General features: G+C 32.4%; 1 long non-coding RNA gene and 1 pseudogene across 1 annotated transcript; one reads left to right on the top strand and one right to left on the bottom strand.

Annotated features, from left to right (window-relative positions):
• The first annotated feature begins 10,289 nt into the window (after positions 1-10,289).
• LOC120120853 lies at positions 10,290-11,740 on the top strand (annotated as a pseudogene).
• On the bottom strand, positions 11,010-23,323 carry LOC120120854. The gene is made up of 3 exons (XR_005515940.1): positions 23,314-23,323; positions 18,615-18,624; positions 11,010-11,176 (listed from the first exon to the last, which is right to left on the bottom strand). It is a non-coding gene; the product is annotated as an uncharacterized LOC120120854 (long non-coding RNA).
• Positions 23,324-23,419: the final 96 nt, after the last annotated feature.

The raw sequence follows: 23,419 nt of genomic DNA, 5'->3' as shown, positions 1-23,419 counted from the left end.
ACGAGTTGTGGAAAGACTACGTTCCAAATTTGCAATACCTGAAAGTGTGGGGATGTATGGCTAAAGTGGGCTTGAGACTTTAAGAAGTCCACAATCGGTCCTAAAACTGTGGCTGTGGTGTTTATAGGGTATGCTACAAATAGTACCGCATACATGTTCATATGTTTACAAGACTTCTTTATTTGTGAATCTAGGGATGTTGTTGTCTTTGAATATATCTTTCCACTAAAGAAACCTATATTAAATGAGGAAACACAAATAGAAAAATAATCATCCACTTCTTTTAGTGTACTTGCTAAGTCTTCTCAAGAGATTGAATTCGAGCCTAAAAAAAGTAAAAGACAAAGAATTGAATCCTCTTTTAGACCAGATTTCATAACTTTCTTTATTACTGAGATAAATGATTTAGACTCTCTTTTCGATCCTATAGCTCAAGTGTCTCTGTTAGATGACGATCCTAAGACATATGAAGAAGCTATATGATTTATTGATGCTAGTTTCTGGAAAAGCACTATCAATGGAGAACTAGAATAAATAATGTCTAATCATACATAGGAACTGGTTGACTTTACTAGAGGATTGAAACCAATCAGCAACAAATGGGTCATCCGTAAGAAACTCAGACTATATGGTTTGATCCAGCGGTATAAAGCAGGGCTAATCGTCAAAGGGTTTACTCAAAATTTTGGTTTAGACTTCTTCGATACCTACTCTCCCGTGACAAAAATATTAACAATCTGAGCATTATTTGTACTAGCCTCCATTCACAAGTTGCAAGTACATCAAATGGATGTAAAGATTGTATTTCTAAACGGAGATCTAGATGAAGAGATCTACATGGAGCAACCTCTTGGCTTCGAGGCGCCTGGTATGGAAGGCAAAGTGTATAGACTGAAAAAATCACTTTATGGCCTCGAGCAAGCTCCTAAACAGCGATACAAGAAATTTCACAAAACTATCATGAGTTTTGGTTTTGTTGTGAATGGTTTGGATGCATGCGTGTATTCGATGATGTTTGGTATTGATTGTGTCATCATAAGTTTATATGTTGATGACATGTTGATTTTTAGTACTAACATTGAGTTCATTAACAAAATAAAGAATTTCTTGTCTTTTAAATTTGATATGACCGATTTGGGAGAAGTCAATGTGATCTTAGGGGTTAAAGTTACCAAAACATAAAAATGATTTTCTCTAAATCAAACACATTACATTGAGAAAGTGTTGAAAATTTTTGACAGTTTTGATGTCATCCCTGTTCGAACTCCTTATGACCCTAGCATACATCTATTTAAAAATAAAGGAAGTAGTGTTTCCCAAACTGCATATGCTAAAATAATTAGAAGCCTGATGTTCTTAATGAACTACACTCGACCTGATATTGCCTACACTAAGAGCAGACTTAGTAGATATACTCATAATCCAAATGGTGAACATTGGATTGCTCTTCGACACTTACTCAAGTATCTTAAGGGCACAATGGATTGGAAACTTGAGTTTGTTGGTTATCATGTTGTTTTATAAGGATATTGTGACACCAAATGGGTTTCTGATAATGATGAGGTAAGCTCCACAAGTGGGTATGTTTTTACTTTGGGTGGAGCAGGGATCTCATGGAAGTTTGCGAAGCAAACCTGTATCGCTTGTTCCATTATGGAGTCAGAGTTTATAGCTCTTGACTTAGCTAGGAAAGAAGCCGATTGGCTCAGAAATTTGTTAGCTAAAATTTTGTTATGGGGAAGACTGACTCCTCTAGTATCTTTATTATGTGATTCACAAGCTGTGATATGTGTGGCCAAGAACCAAGCTTACAATGGTAAGATGAGACACATTCACATAAGATATGGATATGTTAGACACTTAATAAGGAATGTATTATTTTCTTTAGAGTATGTGAAGTCAGAAAAGAACTTAACAAACCCACTTACCAAAGGGTTAAGTTAAAAACTGGTCCTAGATTCATCAAGGGTGATGGATTTAAAGCCCATTGGTTGAGGAATTCATGGTGGATACCCAACTTAGTTATCTAAGTTTAATGAGGTCAAACGAAACCATGGAAAGACTCATAATGTACATTTACTAACCTATCCATATGATGAATGATGTACATGCATATGATGAGCTTGCTTGCTCTTAATAAATTCATAGGCCAGGTTTTAGGTGGTCTTAGTGAGAAAGACTTGATGAATTTAGCGACCTTGGTTGAATATCTATTCTTAATAAGTTCATAACCTAGAGTTGAGTGGGTAGTCTTAATTGAGAAGGTCAAGATAAACTTACCTCTATAATAGGTTGAGTTTTTAAGGAAAACTCTTAATGAATTCAAATCCAAAGTTTGGATGGTCTTAGGGAGAAAGACATATTAAATTCACCGACTAAAGAGGTTGAATATTTATTCTTAATGATTTTTTATCCCAGAGTTTGGGTGGTTCATTTGTAGTGAACTTGAAGAAAATCGCTATAACTTTTTAGAGGTTGAGCCATTGTAAAAGGCTTTTAATTATTTCATAGTCAATTTTCAGGGTGGTTTATGTTGAGATACACCTGATGAAATAACCTACGAAAGTGAGAAGGGTTAGCCACCTTTTATGAAAAACGTTGGACTATTTTTCTAGAGTACTTACTAAAATCCTGAGGTAAGATGGCTTAATATACACTTATGTATATATATCTAGCACATCGAGGACTTCGGTGGATAAAGGGGTTAGTTGTATGTTATGAGTTTACCCTTATCTTAGAAAGTTCAAGACTAGTTTTATTTATCTAAGAGAATGATTGCTCGTCATCACTATGTATTAGATCAAGATACGTTCACTAGTGCTTAAGCAACTAATTCCACTATTGCTCATCGGAGAAGGTTTTAATTTGAGTTTCAGAAGAATTATTTCGTATAAGTGGGGGAATGTTGGTAATGTGGAAAAACATTATCCCACATTGAGTGGGAAATACCATTTGGCTTGAGTATTTATAGTGTTCATTCTTCCATCCTTTGTTGAGTGATAGAGAACAAAGGGAAATCTTACGCGTCACTACTGCCGTCCGTCTGTCTTGTTTCGACTCGTGCCAATACGTGTCAAAGACACATCCGCTCAGATACTATCTTTTTAAAGAAAATTCGTAAGGATTTTTCTCAAGCATAAAAGAATTGTTGTCTGATATTTATAGGCGATTGTATTTTCAGAGGGTAACAACTAACTAATCAGTTGTTGTTTTGATTTCTGAAAATTAAAACTTTAAATTGTCAGTTTTTGAATTAATGTTTGTGAAATGTTGAATGAATCATGAAAATTTTACATATCTGTTCAGAGTATTTATTGTGTCAGTTACAAAGTAATTACAAGAGTTACAGAGTTAATTACCTCGAGTTACAAATGGCTAAGTGTTAAAGCACGAACTTGAACTGAATTGAGGTTAAATCCATCCGTTTATTGCAACAGTTTCAGACACGATTTTAATTCAGAAATTAATCAAATTTTTATATATGATTTCCGTTGGATAATTTTACCCCTGAAGCTTAGCCTATAAATAGAGAGTTCTATATCACTCTCAACACTCTCAAAACTCTCATATCCTCTTATCTAAATATATTTTCGAGTTATTCTTTTTGTTGCTATCAGAAGAGCAGTATCACCGGTAGTCCACTATGGTTTTACGTGTACGGAATTTGGAGTTACCGTGTTAACATCGAGGGACAATCCGCCTAAAGCGGTGATTACACACATCGAGACGAATTTATTTCTAAAGCAGTGATTTTCACCTCGATTATTCAATATATTTTTATTTGTCTAATCAATTGTTAACGACTCATTTTGTGGTTTATATTTCCAACAAATATTCTTCCTTAATAAAAGTTTTAGTAATGAAATAAAAATATAATAGCATACATTGAAACTCAAACCGAGCTGAAAACATTGAGGACCTTTCATTCTTTCAAACATGGCATTAACAATGGCATTGTTCCATTAGTTTGTAACTTGACGCACAAACAAACTTTAAGAGCATTAATATTTGCATTGATGCTTCTAGCATCTCAATCATCCATCTTCCGGTCACACCATCGAGGGTACATGTCAGGTCACTATTTTAGTCACCTCCATCAGATTTCAGCAACATGTCGTTAACACCATGTCCTTCCGGTGAGAGATTGTTGACTAGGTCACATCTTCATGCACACCACTGACTGCTCCAGGCATCAACCTCTCACAAATCCCTGTCCTTCCGCCACTTCCAAATAGAAGGACAGAAGTTGATACACCCGAGTTAAATCCTACAGTCCCAGATCTAGGCTCAGACCAGGAAGATGCATCTCGAATTCCAAACCCCACTCAAGACCCCATTTTCCGGGAGACTGGCTTGTACAGATGGTTGCTGAATGGTGGCATGAGCAGTAATATTAATTTGACTTAGCAATCTAGTTTTCCTAGCAATCAACATTAAGCAGAACTGCACTAACAGCACGTAAATCAGAAGGAATTGAGCTCAGCTACCATGGATCACAGTGATGAAAGACTCATTCTGGTGGTAAACCATTTAAAATAGCAGTGAAACGTTCAATGAAGCAGTGGACAAAATGATGTTTAATCGTGGCCGATATCCAAAGGAAACTTCAATCAGAAAACAAACTTCAATTGGACAATCAACAACAGAATCACGAGAAGTAAGCAATAACGACAAGAAGCTCAATGCTCAATTCGACAGATGAAAATAAAAAATAAAAAATTAGAACAGTCTAAAACGACTTAACAGCCATAGCTGTCTAACCTTCAGTCCAACTAACTAAACAGAAACGACTTGATACTCTAATAAGATGACCGTACACTTGTAATTGTCGAGTCAGCAGATCCAGCTTCCCTCATTTTGAGTCTCTGAGACACAGTCACAACTGCTATTCATCTTTGTCTTCATGTTATTCCACACAACATGTTTACATTTCCTTTTTGTTTCAGTTAACGTTCGTCTTTTAATACACTCTCCCTCAACAAGTTTGTCATACAAGTTATCAATATCCCTACCAAATCTTACTCGACAAGGAAAAAGAAAAGAGTTAATGAAACAGCTTGGCTTTGCTTTTTGAAATTGTGGGTAGTAAAATCCGCCACAATGCTTATTTTAGAAATGAAATTTAAACAGTTGGCGAGATAACCAAAGAGAAAACATGATACGTGTTCATTTGGTTTTCAGTCGCTTAACTACCAAAACAGCCACTTGACTCCGATGCCTTAAAAATCATCGTCATTACAACTATTTGTGTAATTGTGTTTAATTCATTTAGTGGATACAACGGTAAAAGAGAGTATTGATCTCCTTAGATATTGCATATTCGAATAATTATAAACCTATGTTATTTTGTAATTATTCCAAGCTATTCAAAACTAATATCAAAACTATTTGTATTAGTTTTATTATCAAGACAGAACGGAACGGACTTTGGTTGAATTTGATGCCCTAGAAAACAGGCCATCCCATCATCTAGAAAACAAATCTATTAAATATCATACATTCTAGTTTGAATGCTGAATAGGTTACTTCTTCGATTCAGGTTTTTGGTGGCTGAAAATGAGAAGGCCTATCGTATTTGAATTTTTTAATATTAGCTTTTTCCCATACTGACCACACTAAAATTCTTCATCCTCCTCTAATGACCATTGTTTTGAAAATCGGACCGGATTGATCGGTTCAACTGAAAATCGTTGTCTAGTCCGGTTCAATCTAAACCGGTTAAACCGCTACTAGTGAATCGGCCAGAACCGTTAAACCGTTCAAACCGGACCGACTGAAAATCGGAAAAAAAATAGGAAATTTTGTTTTTTTTTTTAAATTAAACCAAACGTCGTTTGTTAAACGAGCCAAGTCGAACTCGAGTATTACTGAGCTCGACTCGAACTTGAAAACTTTAAAAGAAAGCTCAACTCCACTTAAACTCACAAGTTAAAAATTATCAAGTTCAATTTGAACTCGAAATATAATATTGAAACTTGAACTCAAAAATGCTTGAACTAAAAAAAATTTAGAAGCTCAATTGAAGGCTAAAATTCGAGCTTGATTGAAGTGAAAGAATAGTTCACTCAATGCTCACCAAAAGGTTCCATGGTTTTGAATGCCAAATTACCTCTATTATTTATAGAAGTTAGTTGTGATGCGTTTTTATGTTTCTTAGCAATGTGAGATTGTTTTGTTCTCATATTTTTACTCTTTAGACTTTTGGGATGCTCTTCTATGTATCTTAAGCCATGTGGGATTGTTTTAAAAAAAAATTAAATCAAACAATATCATTTTGTTATGATTTTTTTAACCCCAAATTTATTTTTTAATTATAGTTATATAATTATATTTATTATTTAATATGTTTTACCTTAAATATTATGTTGTAGTTAATTTGAATCATTTTGTTTCACTTGATTTTATGATTTTTAATTTATATATGTTATGACTTGCTTTGAATATAACTTGTGATATAATTTTTTTTATTAAATATTTTTGGTATTTTTATTTAATTTTTTAAATAATTATGATGTCGTCCGGTTCTTCCGACCGGTCGGATCGATTCGACCGATTAAACCAATGAACTAATAACATGACTAATTCGTTAATCGATCCGATTCTGAAAATCATGCTAATGACGTAACAAGTTATCTATTTATCAATGCCACGTATGCTTGTACCAAAAAGAAAAACGTTTTCTCATAATTTGATTAACATGCATCACTCATACCACGACAAAGTTGATTAACTCAATATTAATATTTAGATAGCATTACACGTTGCTTTCAAACCCGCTCGAAAAAGTGAAGTAGAAGAAAAATCAAAATCACGGGCTAATTAGTACTTTTTAAATGGTAGAACTGTTTTTCTGGTGTGTAAAAATTAAGTTCGTTTATCTTGAAAGGTAAATATATATATAATACTCAAATTTAGTTCCAATGTATAATTTGATATTTATTTATTTTATCTAATTAGGTATATGGATTTTCAAATTTCTGTTTGGTACTTAATTTTAGTGTTCTGTTAAATACATGAATTTGACTTGTATGTTCAAATTCATAACTAAACTTAACCTTATGGTTTAAATTGATTTATATAAATCATTTCCCATAAGCACCAATTTTTAAAAAATAGACGTTTTGATGTTAATTTCAACTACTAAGTTAAACTTAAATACCCCAATTGAACCCAAAAAATAATATTAAACAGTCAATTAAACTTTCAATATCAAAATATATATTTACTCGATTTAAAAATAAAGGAAAAGATGTCACCATGAATTGAATCAACTTGGTCAGTTAGGGTTTTCACATTTCGATCTTTATCTTGCCTCACAAGTCGCAATCTTGAATTTTTATTCTTCAAGGACGGGCTCCAACTTGAGCTTGACAATTGCATCCATTTTGGAACCAGTACGGTTTGAAATCATCGACAAAAGTTCCACATTTCTTCCTTTGACTTTAAGCCCAAAACCAAACTCTTGATATTTTTACGTAGAGTAAAAATAATAATAATAAAACTACTATTAAAAATTATAAAATAATCATACGATTATTTATATATTTTAAACTATATCTTTTTCGTTAGAAAATTAATAGTTGTCTCAGCTGGATTTTAACCTGTTATCTATATGAAATATGATAAAATTATATTTTAATAATCGGTAAATTAACAAAGCAGAGTTAACATTTATATACTTTACTTATATTTTTATTCCAAATATTTGCATAATGAAATTACTATAATAGTTTATTTGTTGATTTATATTTTATATAATCTTTCAATAATGAAATTAAAATAATTATTTGAGATTGAACATACGCCCAATATATTTGCATACAAGTATTTAATCACTACACCTACAATGATTTGTTAAGTAAATTTTATTTGAGATTGAACATGCTCATATACCACTATATAATACCTATATAATGTCATTTTTTATTTTTTTACTAAAATTATACTTTTTATTTAATCCCTTAACTTTGCATTTATTCAATTTGATCTTTTAAGTGCATTTGCTTACAAATTCTTTTTTCTTATCAATTTCTGACTTTTTTTACTTTCAGCGATACTTTATCCTCAAAATATCTTATTTAAAATATCTAAATGTATTTATAAATTTAAATTGTATTTGATATATTAAATAACATTAATATCAAAAGAATATAAGATATATATATATTATGGTTAGAGAAAATAAAAAAATTGAATAAATTCTAACCATAATACTATAAATAATTATAATAAAATTTATATATAACTCGAATACCTCGACTCGAATTTCTTAAACTCGACTTGACTTAAAAATTCAAGTTAAATTAAAGCAAAAAAAACATGAATTGTTAACTCGAATAATTTAAATTTTTAACTTAACTCGACTTAGGTCAATTAGATACTCATTCTTAATTTAATATATCTTAAAAGGATCACCTGACCCATAGGTAACCCAAAACTCTGTTTTGAAAATCAGAACGGATCGCCGGTTCAACCGGTTCAATCGGAACCGCTGCTTAGTCCGGTTCAATCTAAACCGGTTTGAACCACTATTAGTGAACGGCCAGAACCGCTGAACCGTTCGAACCGGACCGGCTGAAAATCGGAAAAAACCGGGATTTTGTTTTTAAAAAAAAATTAAACCAAACAACGTCGTTTGTTAAAAGAGCCAAGTCGAACTCTAGTATTGCTGAGCTCGACTCGAACTTGAAAACTTTAAAAGTAAGCTCAACTCAACTCAAACTCACAAGCTAAAAATTATCAAGTTCAATTCAAACTCGAAATATAATATTGAAACTTGAACTCAAAAAGGCTTGAACTCAAAAAAAATTAGAAGCTCGATTGAAGCTAAAATTCGAGCTTATAAGAGGAAAAATAGTTATATAATTATAGTTATATATATAATTTTGTTATGATTTTTTAACCCAAATTTATTTTTTAATTATAGTTATATAATTATATTTATTATTTAATATGTTTTACCTTAAATATTATGTTGTAGTTAATTTGAATCATTTTGTTTCACTTTATTTTATGGTTTTTAACTTATATATGTTATGACTTGCTTTGAATATGACTTGTGATATAAAAAATTATTTTTTATTAAATATTTTTGGTATTTTTATTTAATTTTTTAAATAATTATGACGTCATCCGGTTCTTCCGACCGATTCGACGTTAAACCAATAAACCGATACCCCCCCCCCCCCATAAAAAAGCCTTCTCCCACGTGTAGAAACTACCCACGCACCTGTGAATTGATCCCATAAAGAGAACACCCTTGTTTTAATTTTTGAGTAAAATACATATTTAATCCTTCAACTATTCTCAAGATTTCGTTTTAGTCATCCAAATATCTTTAAAAAAATCATATATAAAATTATATTTTTTATTTCATTTTGATCATTTGTAATTAAAAATAAATAAAATTATTAATATGATAATTTTTTTTATTTTTCAATAATAATATGGTATTATTTTATCTTGACATATCAATATTATTAATTTTTCTAAAAAAAATTAAAATATAACTTTAAATATAATTTTAAAAATAATAATTAATTGACCAAAATAAAATTACATAAATAATTAGACCACTACATAATGATTGCTTTTCAAGCCTTTAACACCGAAATGAAGGGAAAAAGGAGCTCCTAGAAGACTCAGCACCTTTCTGCCACGTTAAACCGCGTTTATTTGGTCAGAACTCGTTTTCACATGGAGTTTTATCTTACTATAGTTTTAATATAAAGTTAAATAAATATATTATTAATTTTGTTATTATTTTTTTAATATTTTTAATAAAAAAATTATATAAAATATTATTTATACTTAAAACATTAAAATTTTTTAATATTTTTAGTAGAGTGCTCAATATTAATAAAATCGGTAAAAAAATATTTTAGTTAATACTTTACTAGATATATTAACAAAATCGATAAAATACCTAATAATAATAAAACTGACATAAATAATAAGATTCTAGTAATTTTCAACAAAAATATTAAAAAATAATAATAAAACCAATAATACATTTCTTTAATCAAATATTAAAGTGCCACAAGTGAGACTTCCTCCATTTCCACCCTTACTTACCTTTGCAAATCAAGATTTATTTAAGTGGAGATTAATTAATTAATTAATTAATTTTAATTTTCGATTTTGACAAGTTGACACCTAATCTTAAAATACCAACCCAGCTTCCACGAAATTTCTCAAGTTTCATTTGCCTTTAATCTATTTAACACCCCCCTTAAACCTTGTTTTCTCTCTCATTGCCTTGCTTTAAACCATAGGACTTGGGAGTTTCGTAAGTTAATACGGATTGAACTCTCTATCTCTGTTATCCAGTTTGTGAAATTATCTTCCGTTAGATATGGAGAACAACCAGCAATCCTTTTGGCAGTTCAGTGATCAACTAAGAGTCCAAAATTCAAACTTTGCTAATCTTTCACTCAACGATTCCATATGGAGCAATTCCTATCTTCCCAAGAGGCCCGATGAGAGGAGGAATTTCGATATCACAGTCGGCGGTGACGTTAATTCCGTCAACAACTTGAAGCCAAAGGTCTCCGATTTCAACTCTTTCAACAACGATGGATGGAAAATCGGAGCCGCTACCAACAACGCCATAGGGTTCGGTCCGGTTGGATCCCAGAAGAATTTAGGGATCAACGGAGGGTTCAATAAAGGAATTTATTCGAATCCAGCAAGCAACAATAATTTCAGTGTTAATTCGAAGGCTAACAGAAACAAAACAGAGGAGAATCATGGAAGCAAAAATGGGAAGCAGAAGAAGAAGAACAATAGCGATAATAATGATAAAGATTGGAAGACTGCCGCCGATAAGAGGTTTAAAACACTGCCACCATCTGAAGCTTTGCCTAGGAATGAAACTGTAGGAGGCTATATCTTTGTCTGCAACAACGATACCATGGAAGAGAATCTCAGGAACAGCTCTTTGGTATGTCTTTGCTCCTGTTTTCTTCCTCTGTAATTGTAAAGGTATTACTGTTTTTGAGATTGGGTCCTACTTTGTTGTTATGAATCGTATGCAGGATTGCCTCCACGTTACCGAGATTCAGTCCGGGCAATAACTCCGGGCCTGCCTCTGTTCCTCTACAACTACTCCACCCACCAACTCCATGGAGTTTTTGAGGTGCCGACACTATTCCTTAACTCTGATACTGTTTTTTTTCTTTCTAAATTTAATAATGGTCTGATGTTATTCTATTCAGGCTGCAAGCTTTGGTGGATCAAACATTGACCCAACAGCCTGGGAGGACAAGAAATGCCCCGGCGAATCACGATTCCCTGCTCAGGTATTCATTTGGTTCTTACAATTTATATCAAATTATGTTCTTGTTAGTATCTTTGAGCAATACCATGGTTTTTTATTCTCCGCAGGTTCGTGTTATCACAAGGAAGATCTGCGAGCCACTTGAAGAAGACTCATTTAGACCAATTCTCCATCACTACGATGGTCCAAAGTTCCGGCTTGAACTCAACATTCCGGAGGTAAAATTTTCACACGGCCAAAACTGTGATGCTAATTTGGAAATTTTCTTAGTTTTACCAGACTGGGTTCTGATATTAATTTTTACTTGTGCTGCTAAAAATTGCAGGCAATTTCCCTGTTGGATATATTTGCCGAGCAAGGTGCTAGTTTGGGTTCTGATTTTAATTTCTGAGGATGATGCTTGACCAAACTTAATACTAGGAATACATATACAAATACACAAAGATACGGAAGAGAGAAAAACAGAGTAAATGTTTGTGAAACAAAGACAGTATTATGGATTGGATCCATAACCTGTTGGATGTATAACTTTTTTCCAACGGGTCTGTTATGTTTGCCTTTTTTAACTATAAATACGGTTTGACGTACTGTATACATAAATAATACTTGAAACTAGTGATGAACATCAACCTAATTTGGGGTATTATATGATATACTTTGAGATTTTGCTGTGTTGTGCACTGAGCCGCGAGAAATGTAGTTTCTATCAGATTTTTTTGGTTAAAGAATTTAGGTAGGGGTGTAAGGACATATTTAAAATTCAATTGAAATTTATAATAATAAAATTTAAATTTGATCTTATAAGTTTAAAATTTTTGAATTTAGTTTTATAATTTCAAATTTTTAATTCTAATCACTTGTATTAACTCTCGTTAATGTAGTTTGTATTAGTGTAGTTTTACAAGTTATTTATTTGTGTAAGAGATCAAGAAATGACGCGAAAGTCAAGGGAGGATTGCCTAATAATTTCCTTAGAAATAAAAAAAGAAAAGGAAAAAGAAGCACTTGACTACAAACAATTAGGAAGCTCATTAAAGCTCTTTAATTTGAATATAATTTGCACATCACGTAAATTGCTTTGGAACAGCTAGGCTAGTTGTTATGGGCTAAATTAGGGGAAAATAGTGAAAAAAAGAATAATTATGTAAATATGGTGATTTGTTAAGTAATCAGTAAAGTAGTCGAGGGTGATTTTAATATAAATTTCTTTTATACTAATCGTTTTACTTAAAAGTATTAATTTTTAAAATTTTATTTTAATCTTTTACTTCCATTTTCATTCAATTTAATCTTGAAATTATAAAAAAATGATCGATAATTTATTAAAACTTCTTTTAATTATTAACGATTTTATTAATTATTGTATAAATTACTTCATCTTCATAATAATTTTAAAATTATCCAGTTCCTCTAATTAGTTTTTTTTTACCTTTTTCCAAGTTTAGCCTGTTGTTATGGCTATTGCTAATTCTAGAGCATTATTCCATTTAATTTTATTAAAGTAAAAGGAGCAGTTTGGCTAAAATTTAGAAACTGGTATGCCAAAGCGGATAAACTTGTCTTTTAATGCAATGGGCGGTTCGGGTGTCAACCATAGAAGGGTAAAAGTGGAAGTGTGACGACTCCTCCAATTAAGGATCATCCTTTTATTGCCAAATTGTGGTTGGGTAGATGTCGACTATTCAAACCTGTCTCTTTTTTGCTCATACAAGATCTCTATTGTTTTATCCTTAAAAAAAAAAGATCTCTATTGTTTTAATATATGGTTCAAAATTTGATAGTTGGGTGAATTTATAACTTTAATTAATTATATATTGTGTATGAATTAAATTACCTTAGCGATTAAAGAAATAATTATTATTTTTAGAGATCTCATGTTTGAACGCAAAAAATTATATGATATTTGAACGTTTATTCTCAAATGATTAAATCTTTTTATATCAGATATTACCATTTGTAAGTACTATAGATTAATAAAAAAAATATATATATTGTTATTTTATAACATAAAATAATTAATATATAATTTGGAGAAACAATCATAACATGCACTCTAACCACGGTTGAGCGTCTAACCCAATCAAGGAAGGCTAGGGTTTGAGTTTAAACATTTTATCTTTGATCAAAAGTGATAGTTGAGATACTAAATATGTAATTATTTTATTTATACTTATGTTACATAATTATTAAATGTACTCAATGATTCATCAATCCAAAATATTAAAAGGAGAGAAGAAGTTGAGAGAGAAGAAGTTGTGCGCGAAGTTTTCTAAGTGTGATTTTTGGTTGAGTGAGGTAGCGTTCCTTGGACATATTGTTTCAATTGAGGGTATTCGGGTTGATCCGAATAAGATTAAAGCGATAGTCGAATGGAAGTTGCCTAGGAGTGTTACCGAAGTTCGTAGTTTTATTGGGTTAGCTAGTTATTATCGTCGTTTCATGGAAGGTTTTTAACTTATTGTTGTTCCTTTGATGAAGTTGTTGAAAAAGAATGCTAAGTTTGAGTGGACGGAAGAGAGGCAAAATAGTATTGAGAAGTTGAAGCTGGTGTTTATAGAGGTTCCTGTTTTAATGCAGTTAGTGTCGGAAAAAGATTTTTGTGGTGTTTAGTGATGCATCTATTATCAGTCTTAAGTGCGTGTTGATGCAAGACGTAGAGTGGTTGCTTATGCATCGAGGAAGTTAAAGTCGCATGAGTGTAACTATCCTATACATGATATTGAGTTAGCCGCGGTAGTGTTTGCACTAAAGATTTGGCGTCACCACTTGTATGGTGAGAGGTGTGTCATCTACACTGATCACAAAATTCTCAAGTACTTCCTTACTTAGAAGTAATTGAATTTGAGTTAAAGACATTGGGTTTAGTTGTTGAAGGATTATGATTGTTTGATTGAGTATCATTCGGGTAAAGTGAACGTGGTTGCTGATGTTTTGATTCGCAAGTCGATGGGTGAGTTGTGGGCTTTGTTTGCGAGTTTGAGCTTGTCTGAGGATGGAGCGTTAGTCGCTGAATTACAAATCAAGTCTATGTGGTCGCAACGGATTTAAGATTTACAACTAGTGATAGGAAGTTGGAAGCGAAGTTGCAACTTACGAGAGATGGTTTGGGTGGTGTTTTCTTGTTGAATTTTGAGGGTGTCTTATGTTTTCTAGGTAGTTTGTGTTTTCCTAAGGATTCAAGTTTGAGGTGTGAAATTCTTTCAGAAGCACATAATGGGTCGTTTGTGATGCATTTAGGTTGTAAGGAGATTTATCAAGATTTACGACATTTGTATTGATGGCCAAGATTGAAGCATGTGGTTGTTGAGTTTGTGAGGCGATGTTTGGTTTGTCAGCGTGTAAAAGTGAACATTAGTGTCATTTGGGTTACTTCAATAGATTATTATTTCGGAGTGGGAGTGTATTATGATAGATTTTGTGACGTGTTTACCATTGACACTGTTAAAGAAGGATTTGATTTGGGTGATTATTGATCGTTTTCTAAGAGTGTGCATTTTCTGATGGTGCGTATGATATTTTTATTAATAAGGTTGGTGGAGTTGTATATAGTAGAGATAGTGTGGTTGCATGATATTCCTTTTTCAATTATTTCAGATCATAACCTGCATTTTATGTCGAGGTTTTAGAAGAGTTTGCATAAGGCTTTGGGTTCGAGGCTTAGTCTTAGTATGACTTATCATCTACAGGCGGATGGTCAGTCGAAGAGTGTAATTCAAGTTTTGGAGGATATGCTTTGGGCTTGTGTTATAGATTTTGTTATTCTTGGGAGTGTTATTTTCCATTTGTAGAGTTTGCTTATAATAATAGTTATCAGGCGAGTATTCAGATGGCACCGTTTGAGGCGTTGCTTGGTTGTAAGTGTCATACTCCTTTGTGTTGGTCTGAGTTGAGTGAAAGGCATATTGTTGGTCCGAATCTAGTTCAGGATAAAAAATAAGGTTAAGTTGATTATGAAGCGTTTGAAGGTTACTTCGGATCGACAGAAGTCTTATACTGATTTGAAGCGTCGTGAGATTGAGTATATAGTGGGTGACTTTTTTTTCTTGAAGGTTTCGCCTTGGAAGAAGGTGTTGTTTTGGACGTAAGGGTAATCTTAGTCTGAGGTTTATATGACCTGGTTGTGTATCATCTTAGGTTATTGCCTGAGCTTGAGCATATTCACGATGTGTTCCATGTGTCAGTGTTGCGTAAGTATCGATCGAATCCTTTGCATGTTGCTTCGAAGGATAATATTGAGGTTCGTGTTGTCTCTTCTTACGAGGAAGAGCTTATTAAGATCCTGGCTAGTGAAGTGAAAGTGCTTCGGAATAAGTCAGTTCCATTAGTGAAAGTGTAGTGGTGTAACCATAAAACCGAAGAGGTGATGTGGGAGATAGAGGGATTGATGAGAGCTAAGTATCTACAGTTGTTTGATTAAGTAATTTAAGGGATGAAATTCTTTTTAGGGGAGATAATTGTAACGTCCCAAAGTGAGGGTCGGTAGTTTCGGGTTGGTAGTCGGGTCAATTTTTGGATTTTTGGTAAAAATATTAATATTGGTATTTTTAAATGATAAGTATTTACTAAAATGATTTAAAATAGTTTGTAATTATATATTTATATTTTTGGGAATTTATAATTGGTTTTACAAAGTGATTAAATTAAATAATTTGAAAATCATGATTTTAGTGACTAAATTGTAAAATATCACAAATCGATAATCTATGAAGCTTATTTTACCAAGGCTTATGTATAATGGTTTTTCTCTCCAAGCTTAACCGCATCTTAATTTCTCTTTTAGCCAAATTTCCATCTAGATTCATTCTCTCAATCTTTGCTTATTTTCATTTCTAAGTTTCATTAACAGTTCCTTTCATTTTCTCTCATAAAAAAACTATCGTATCTTTTTCTCCCAAATTCTCTCTAAGGGGTGAAACTCTTATTCTTTATTTTCTATTCCTTTGTTATTGATTCTTGTTCCTTTATTCTTGATTTTCCCTCTTCAATCAAGATTGTTTCTTCTCTTTTCTTCTTTTTATCGTTTTCTTCCTTGATCACCTAGGTGTTGCTATTGTTGATTTTCATCCTCTTTTCCAGCAAAGTATTTATCTTTTTCTTCGTTCTTTTATTGCTTCGGTGATTAATGATTAAATGTGATTGACGATTTTAATCGAACAATTATTTAAAAAGAAGTTTGTGAATTAAAAGTGATTTTCGGAGGTATTTAATGAGCTATTTTTCTTGATTTCTTTTCAAGATTTTCTTGTGTTGATTAAGATTTTTTATGATGTTATTATCATATTAAATCAGTTTTGCAATCTCATTTGATTTGAATATCGATTTCATTAAAACAAATTTGATTTCAGTGTTTTTTTAAGAAATTTGGGAATTAGGATTTGTTGAGGTTAATTATGAGGTTTTAGTTAAGTTTAGTTGTGATATTAGTTGTTCTTGATCAGTTCTTATTGAGGAGAAGTGTTGTCGGTCAAATTGAAGGTTTTGAGAGTCATTTCGGTAACGTTTTCAGTAATTTCATTCTTTTTGCTCTATTTTGGAAATAAAAATTTCTTCTCTATTTTAGATGTGTTATTTTGCTTTCCAAGGTGTTTGATGTGTTGATTGTTGAGGAAAAATGGTATATTGTATTTGGTGAGCGTTTTCTAAGTGTTCGGAGGATATTTTGGTTAATGGACAACAAAGGTAAGTGGCTTTCATTATTTGTGGATGAACATGTTCAAGGGGAAAAGAATGTGTAGTTTAAGGTGTATATTTAGCTTGAACTCTGGTTTAAATGAGTTGTTATTGACACATTTAATTGATATGAAATGCGATATGAAATGTAATAGGAAATGTGAATGTGCTATGTGAAATGTGTTTGTGTTGCGAATGATGCATAGGGATTTCAAATATGTATTTGAAAATGTATATATATGTGAATGTGTACATGGACGAGTTGACCATCTTAATGTCCATATAAGGTTGACCATGACAACCATATCTGATTATGTTTCAAAATGTGTTTGAAAGCGTATATGTGAAAAACTATGCATCATTGATAGCCACTATTGATGAACTTGGATTAATTGACTATTTGTTCTTAATAGGACATTTGGATATGAAAGACATGCCTAGGAAAGAGTACTCTAAGTTTTTCTATATGTGTGTGATATGGGGTTATATGGGGTGCGTTGAGTTATGCTCCGAGAAGAACACGAGGTAAGGTTGGTGCATTGAGCTTTGCTATAAAATTTATGGTTTTAGATATAAGTGAATCCACAAATAAAAGAGAGTTGTATGGAGTTTGTTTGTCCAATGAGTCAGATGTGTTTCGAACAAAAGGTCATTGATCTTTAATTTAAATAATGTGTGCATTGTGTGTGATTTTCCAAAGAGGTAATAGTGCATGAGTGTATGTGTTTGCTATTGATTATTTAATGATTTATGGCTTATGTGTATTATGGATTTATGTTTATTTAGGATGCGATATGTGAGTATAAAAGCATAATACATTAGAATAAATGTTGAGGTAAAAACAAGTGAGTTGTGATTGCATATAGGGTTTTCCTTTAGCTTTGTAATGTGCATTACTTAGAATGTTAGTTGTTCAATGGGCTTTTCAGTCCACACTCTTTGTTTAACACTTTTCAGATGATTAGCAGTCGAGTCAGAGGCAAAGAGTAAGCATCTAGAGTGGTCGAGCAAGGCATTTCTAAATAAAGCGTATGTGGTTTGAACCCATGTAATGGCAATCTGAGAATCATTTTTGGAACCTAGACATTTGTTAATATGTTGAGTTGTAATAAATGTGGCATGTTATGTGGACCATTGGTTTTGTATAGGAGATTGTTAATTGCTTGATTGGTTGATCAAAATTGTTGAATGCATGTTATTGGTTGAATTGATCATAAAATTAGCCAAATGTTGATTTGTACCTTAAGAAGGTGTTTGGTGTGCTTAGACAAGTTAAACTAAGTGTACTAAATGTGTTAAGACTCATAGGATGCATGAAATGACCCAAATTGCATAATTGGACTAGGTGACTTGTATTAAAAGTGAACTTTGACTTTTAATGCAAAATCCTTGTACGGTGTTGTGACATGTTTTATGAAGCATGGTATAAGTGTATTTGGACATGTATGAAGTGGTATGAAAGTGTCCCAACATGTATCTAGTTCCTATGATTGATTATATATAAGTTTGGTAACTCATATATGCATGTTCTTGAGAATTATGCACTTTTCCAGAAAAAGAATCGGTCCCTTGTGATACATGTACCACATGCCACAAATCTAAGGAAAATGGGTTAACTCTTCCACAAGGCTCAATTACAAGAAACTGGGTCAAACTCCTAAAAAACAAGGTCCATACTTCAGTCCAAGTATTCATCAACAAAAGAATCTAAGCCCACATAGAGACAGAAGAATTCAAGGAAGGAAACTCATTCATCCTTTCTCCCATAGCCACTTGGATCTCCATAACACAAGTTGAAGTTAATTCATGATCAAATTGCAAGATTCAAGAAGATAGTCCTGAAAATATCTTCAAACCCTCTTAAATTACTAAAACTTTGGAAAAAGTATCCATTGTTGAATCACGAAGCATGGATTATTTTCATTCTTAGTTTTTAGTTTTTTAATTATTCTTCTTTTATTTTATTAGGATAAGGGTAAAAGAGTAATTTTTGGTAATAATAAATCCATACCCCTTCATGGTCGCCTATCACCCCACTTATCAGAGGATTGAGCACTTATCAAATCTACTTACTAAGATTTCCTGCCAACTTATCTTCTAGAAGACTTATCAAGACCATCCATCAAGCTGAAAGGTTTCATCATGCATTCAAACTCCTTGATTTCATCACAACCAGCACTACATCAACGGCTAGCATCAATGTCGTCCATCTCATTGCTATTAGAATATATTTTATTTAGGGTTTTATTACATAGTTGTGTTACAACAAGGACTTCTCCTCACCTATATAAATGAGGCTCCTCCCACCATTGTAAAGGCACATTTTTCTAGAATAATAATACAATGTGAATACATTTTTGCAAGAGATGATTGCCTTGTGCCTTCGAATATTCTTTTCCTTTGAGTTCTTTTCAAGTTCTTCATAAATAGATCTCCACACTTCGGTTTGCCTTTTCATTATGATTAGGAGGACTGATTAGAGTTTTATTGTTTAGTTTTCCTTTTCATTGTGACTAGGAGGGTTTGATTGGCCATTATCCATATATTTCCATCATATTATCATCATCATCAAGTTGACGCCACCTTCACCATATCCATAAGCTTTACGACAACACATACAAACTAGGTGAAACTTCAAATTTAGTTTTCTCTTTATCCGTTCATAGTTTTTCAATTCCGTTTTCATATTCATAATCCTTATATTATCCCCTATCTAACACCTATCTTCTTGTTCCATTATGTGTCATGATCAATTTTTCCAAAAACCCTAATTTGGTAATTTATCCTATCATATCCTATCCTATCTCTTCTCTTTACTTGTGTTTATTCTTTCAATTTCTTTTATCTTCTTTATCTTAATCTTCTAATTGTCTTAATTCCAGCAAATCCTAATCTATCCAAAAACCTATTGCCGCCGCCCACATCTCTCTCTCATCATCTCATTCTTTGATCTAGTCTAGAGCTTGTTAGGTTTGAATTTTCAACGAAGAGCAATGTTCATTAATCGTTGCCACTTATCTATCAATTGGTATCATATTTGGGATGATGCTTGGAGAGAAACAAGTGCTCTTGACCGTTCTTGCAAGCATACACCGCCAAGGTACCCCAACTAAGCTTGTTTGCTAAGATTCATCATTTTTAAGATTTTTTTGTTCTTTTGATTTAGTTTCAATTCCTTCTTGTTAGTTTTCTGTTTTCATTGAAAAAAAGGGAAAAATAATAAAAATCAAAAGAAAAGAAAAAGGAAATAAAAAGGCAATAAAAAAAGATAAAAAGCCAAAAAAAATCTAGAAATTGCAAATGAAAGAATTTGGAGCTGATTTTTCACAAGAACATTCTTCATCCTAAGACAAATTTACACTTCAAGCCAATCAAACATCAATAGACCCCTATGATCCTTCATTCAAGGTTGTTCGATAGATTTAAGAACTGGTTATTGATGAATTTTCAAAGAAATTTCAGAAAAAAATTGGTTCTAAAATTTTCTAGATTCAAAATAAATCCATTGGAAAACATCTACAAAAATATTCAAATTTTTTGGAGATTGACAACCCCTAAAAATGTTGTTCAAGTTCATCCAGTGATTCAAGTTTTAGGTTTTTCAACTTTCTTTGATTCTTATTACCCTAGGTTCCTTTGTCTTACCTTTTCTTTGTTCTTTTACATCATCTAGCACATTCTTCTCCTTTTGTTAGTAGGATTAAAAGAGTTTGCATACTTCTTCCTCCTTTTATTCTCGTTCTCTTGGAGTCATACCTTTGTTGGCCTCTTAGAGCTTTTTAGTAATGTTTTCTATTAGTTAGTGATTGAACTCCGACACAAACATTGAAAAGCTTTTTTGGAGAAGAGAGTTTTAAAGAGTAAAAGATTAACTTTCTTGCCTCTCGTTTTATTACTTCCTTGGAGTAACTTGTGAGGTTTCTTATTTTCTTTTTATTTTTAAATTTTATTTGAGTGTTGTGATTTTCAGAATGAAAAGAAAAAAAGCACTCAACGAGACACTTGTTGTTCTCTCAAATACTATACAACTTCATACAAATGTACTTACCAAACTTTAACAACGGTTTGACGAACTCAATCTCACCTTACGACAACAATAACAACCACCATCAATTGATCAATCGAGACAAGTTGATAATGTGATGGTTCCTAGGTGAGGACAACTCCAGTTTCAAAGCCGAAACTTTTTGCAAAACTAAAGTTCACAATCCTACCATTCAAAGGAGACTACGATCTGGATGATTACATCGATTGGAAAGGAAAAATTGATCTCATGTTTTCCTACCATGACTGTCCCATAGATGAACATGTACCACTTATCACTATGGAATTTTTTGGTTATGCTCACACTTGGCAGATGCAGACTAGAAAAGCAATCCAAGATAACCATATCCAAGACATTACATCATGGGCAACGCTAAAAATATTCATGAGAAACTATTTTCTGATGACACACTACACGAGGGAAGTAAAACAAAGACTCCACCAACTTCGACAAAGAAAAAGTTCAGTCGAATACTACAAGGAGATGTAGTCCCTCATAAACTGAGCAGTCATCACTGAAGACGAAGAAGATACCATGTCAAGATTTGTTGTTGGCTTAAACATAAGAATAGTTGATCTTCTTGATTTACATGGATACGAAATTCTGGAAGACACATTGAAGAAAACAATAACAATCGAAGCACAACTTCAAAAAAGTTTAGAATTAGAGAGCATTATCAAGGTACTTCATTTTCTTACAAAGGTAATTCATTTAATCTCACTTCATATTCTACTCCACCTTCTGTGGCGAATAAGAAAACGATGAATGAAAAGACTAAGGTGGTTAATAAAGATATGACCAAAAACCCTAAAAAGTATCAAATAAGAGAACCCTTATGCTTTAAATGCAAAGGTTATGGTCATATCAGTTGAGATTATTCAAACTTAAAAACCATGTTAATCTGAGAGGAGGGCATTAGTTGGTCAGAATAAAAAATAGATTGTCGCGATAATATGGAAAACGATGAACAAAATGATTCGGATAATGATTGATTTGATGTATTATGCTTAGTTGTGAGACAAAATCTAAGCATAAAAACAATCGATGATTCAAATATATAGAGTACAAACATCTTATAAACAATATTTAATATAAATAATAAATCATATTCCTTGATTATTGACAATGAAAGTTATGTTAATTTGATTAGCAGTTACGTGGTGGATACACTTAACTTGCCTTGTCAACAACACCCAAAGCCATATTGCTTAGCTTAATAAGAGCTCTGAATTAAAGGTCACAAGACAATGCCTCGTTAGTCTGAAGATGGGAAAATATTCTAACGATGTGTGGTGTGATGTACTTCAAATGCAAGCATCTCACATTCTTTTGGGACAACTATGACAATATGACAATGATGTCATTTACTATAGTAAAGAAAACAAATACTCTTTAAATATCTACGATAAACCTTACAGTTTGAGGTCGATGCATCCAAAAGATATTCTTCCAGATTAGAAAATAATTTGTGAGGAGGTTGGGAATTTAAAAAAAAAGAGGCAAAAGATGTCAAAACTGATAAAAGCAAAAAACATGACCTACAGGAGGTGAGTGAATCCACTTGATAGAAAAAAAGAGTGTCAAAAACAATTATGCGAGTTAGAAAGACCTGAGAGAAACCTTTTCCCACAACAAAACTTGCATCCTCATCGGTTTCAAAGAAACCATGTTTTCAATTTCTACTTACCTTATAAATTTACCTAGTTATTTTGTTTCTCTTTTGTAGGATTTCACAGATTTCTTAAGCAATCCATGGATGGATTACCACCTAAACAAGGAATAGAACATCAAATTGACATTATTTCAGGTTCATTAATTCCATTCAGGCCTGAATATTGATGTAATTCTGAAGAAACTAAAGAATTGGAACGATAAGGGGAAGCATTGTTACAAAAGTGCACATATGTCAAAGCCTTAGTTCTTATGTTGTTTTAATGATTCTTGTACTAAAGAAAGATGGTAAATTCTGATTGTGTGTATATTGTAGACCGAGCACTGGATAACAATCTAATATATACACCTCATCCCACTCCTTGATGATATGCTAATTGAACTTCATGGATCATGCATCTTCACGATGATAGATTTAAAAAGAAGTTACCACCAAATCTTAAAGAATGAAAAAAACGAGTGGAAAACAACTTTCTAAACAAAGTTCGAACTCTATAAATGGCTCGTCATGACCTTCGGTCTTACCAATACGCCAAGTACATTCATGTGGTTAATGAACACGTTCTAAAAGAGTTCATAGGTAATTATGTTATTGTTTACTTTGATGATATCTTTATCTACTCACCTTCTTTTGAATCTTATGTCAGACACATGTGTTTCGTACTCAAAGTTCCATGACGAGAACATTTATTTACTAACATGAAGTGCATAGGGTATCCATATAGATGAAGAGGAGGTAAGGGAAATTCAAGAAT

This window comes from Hibiscus syriacus, unplaced genomic scaffold, assembly GCF_006381635.1.
Source record: "Hibiscus syriacus cultivar Baekdansim isolate YM2019G1 unplaced genomic scaffold, ASM638163v2 tig00110348_pilon, whole genome shotgun sequence".
Taxonomy (NCBI): domain Eukaryota; kingdom Viridiplantae; phylum Streptophyta; class Magnoliopsida; order Malvales; family Malvaceae; genus Hibiscus; species Hibiscus syriacus.
Note: the sequence above shows the minus strand (reverse complement) of the source record. Positions and strands in the feature narration are given on the sequence as shown.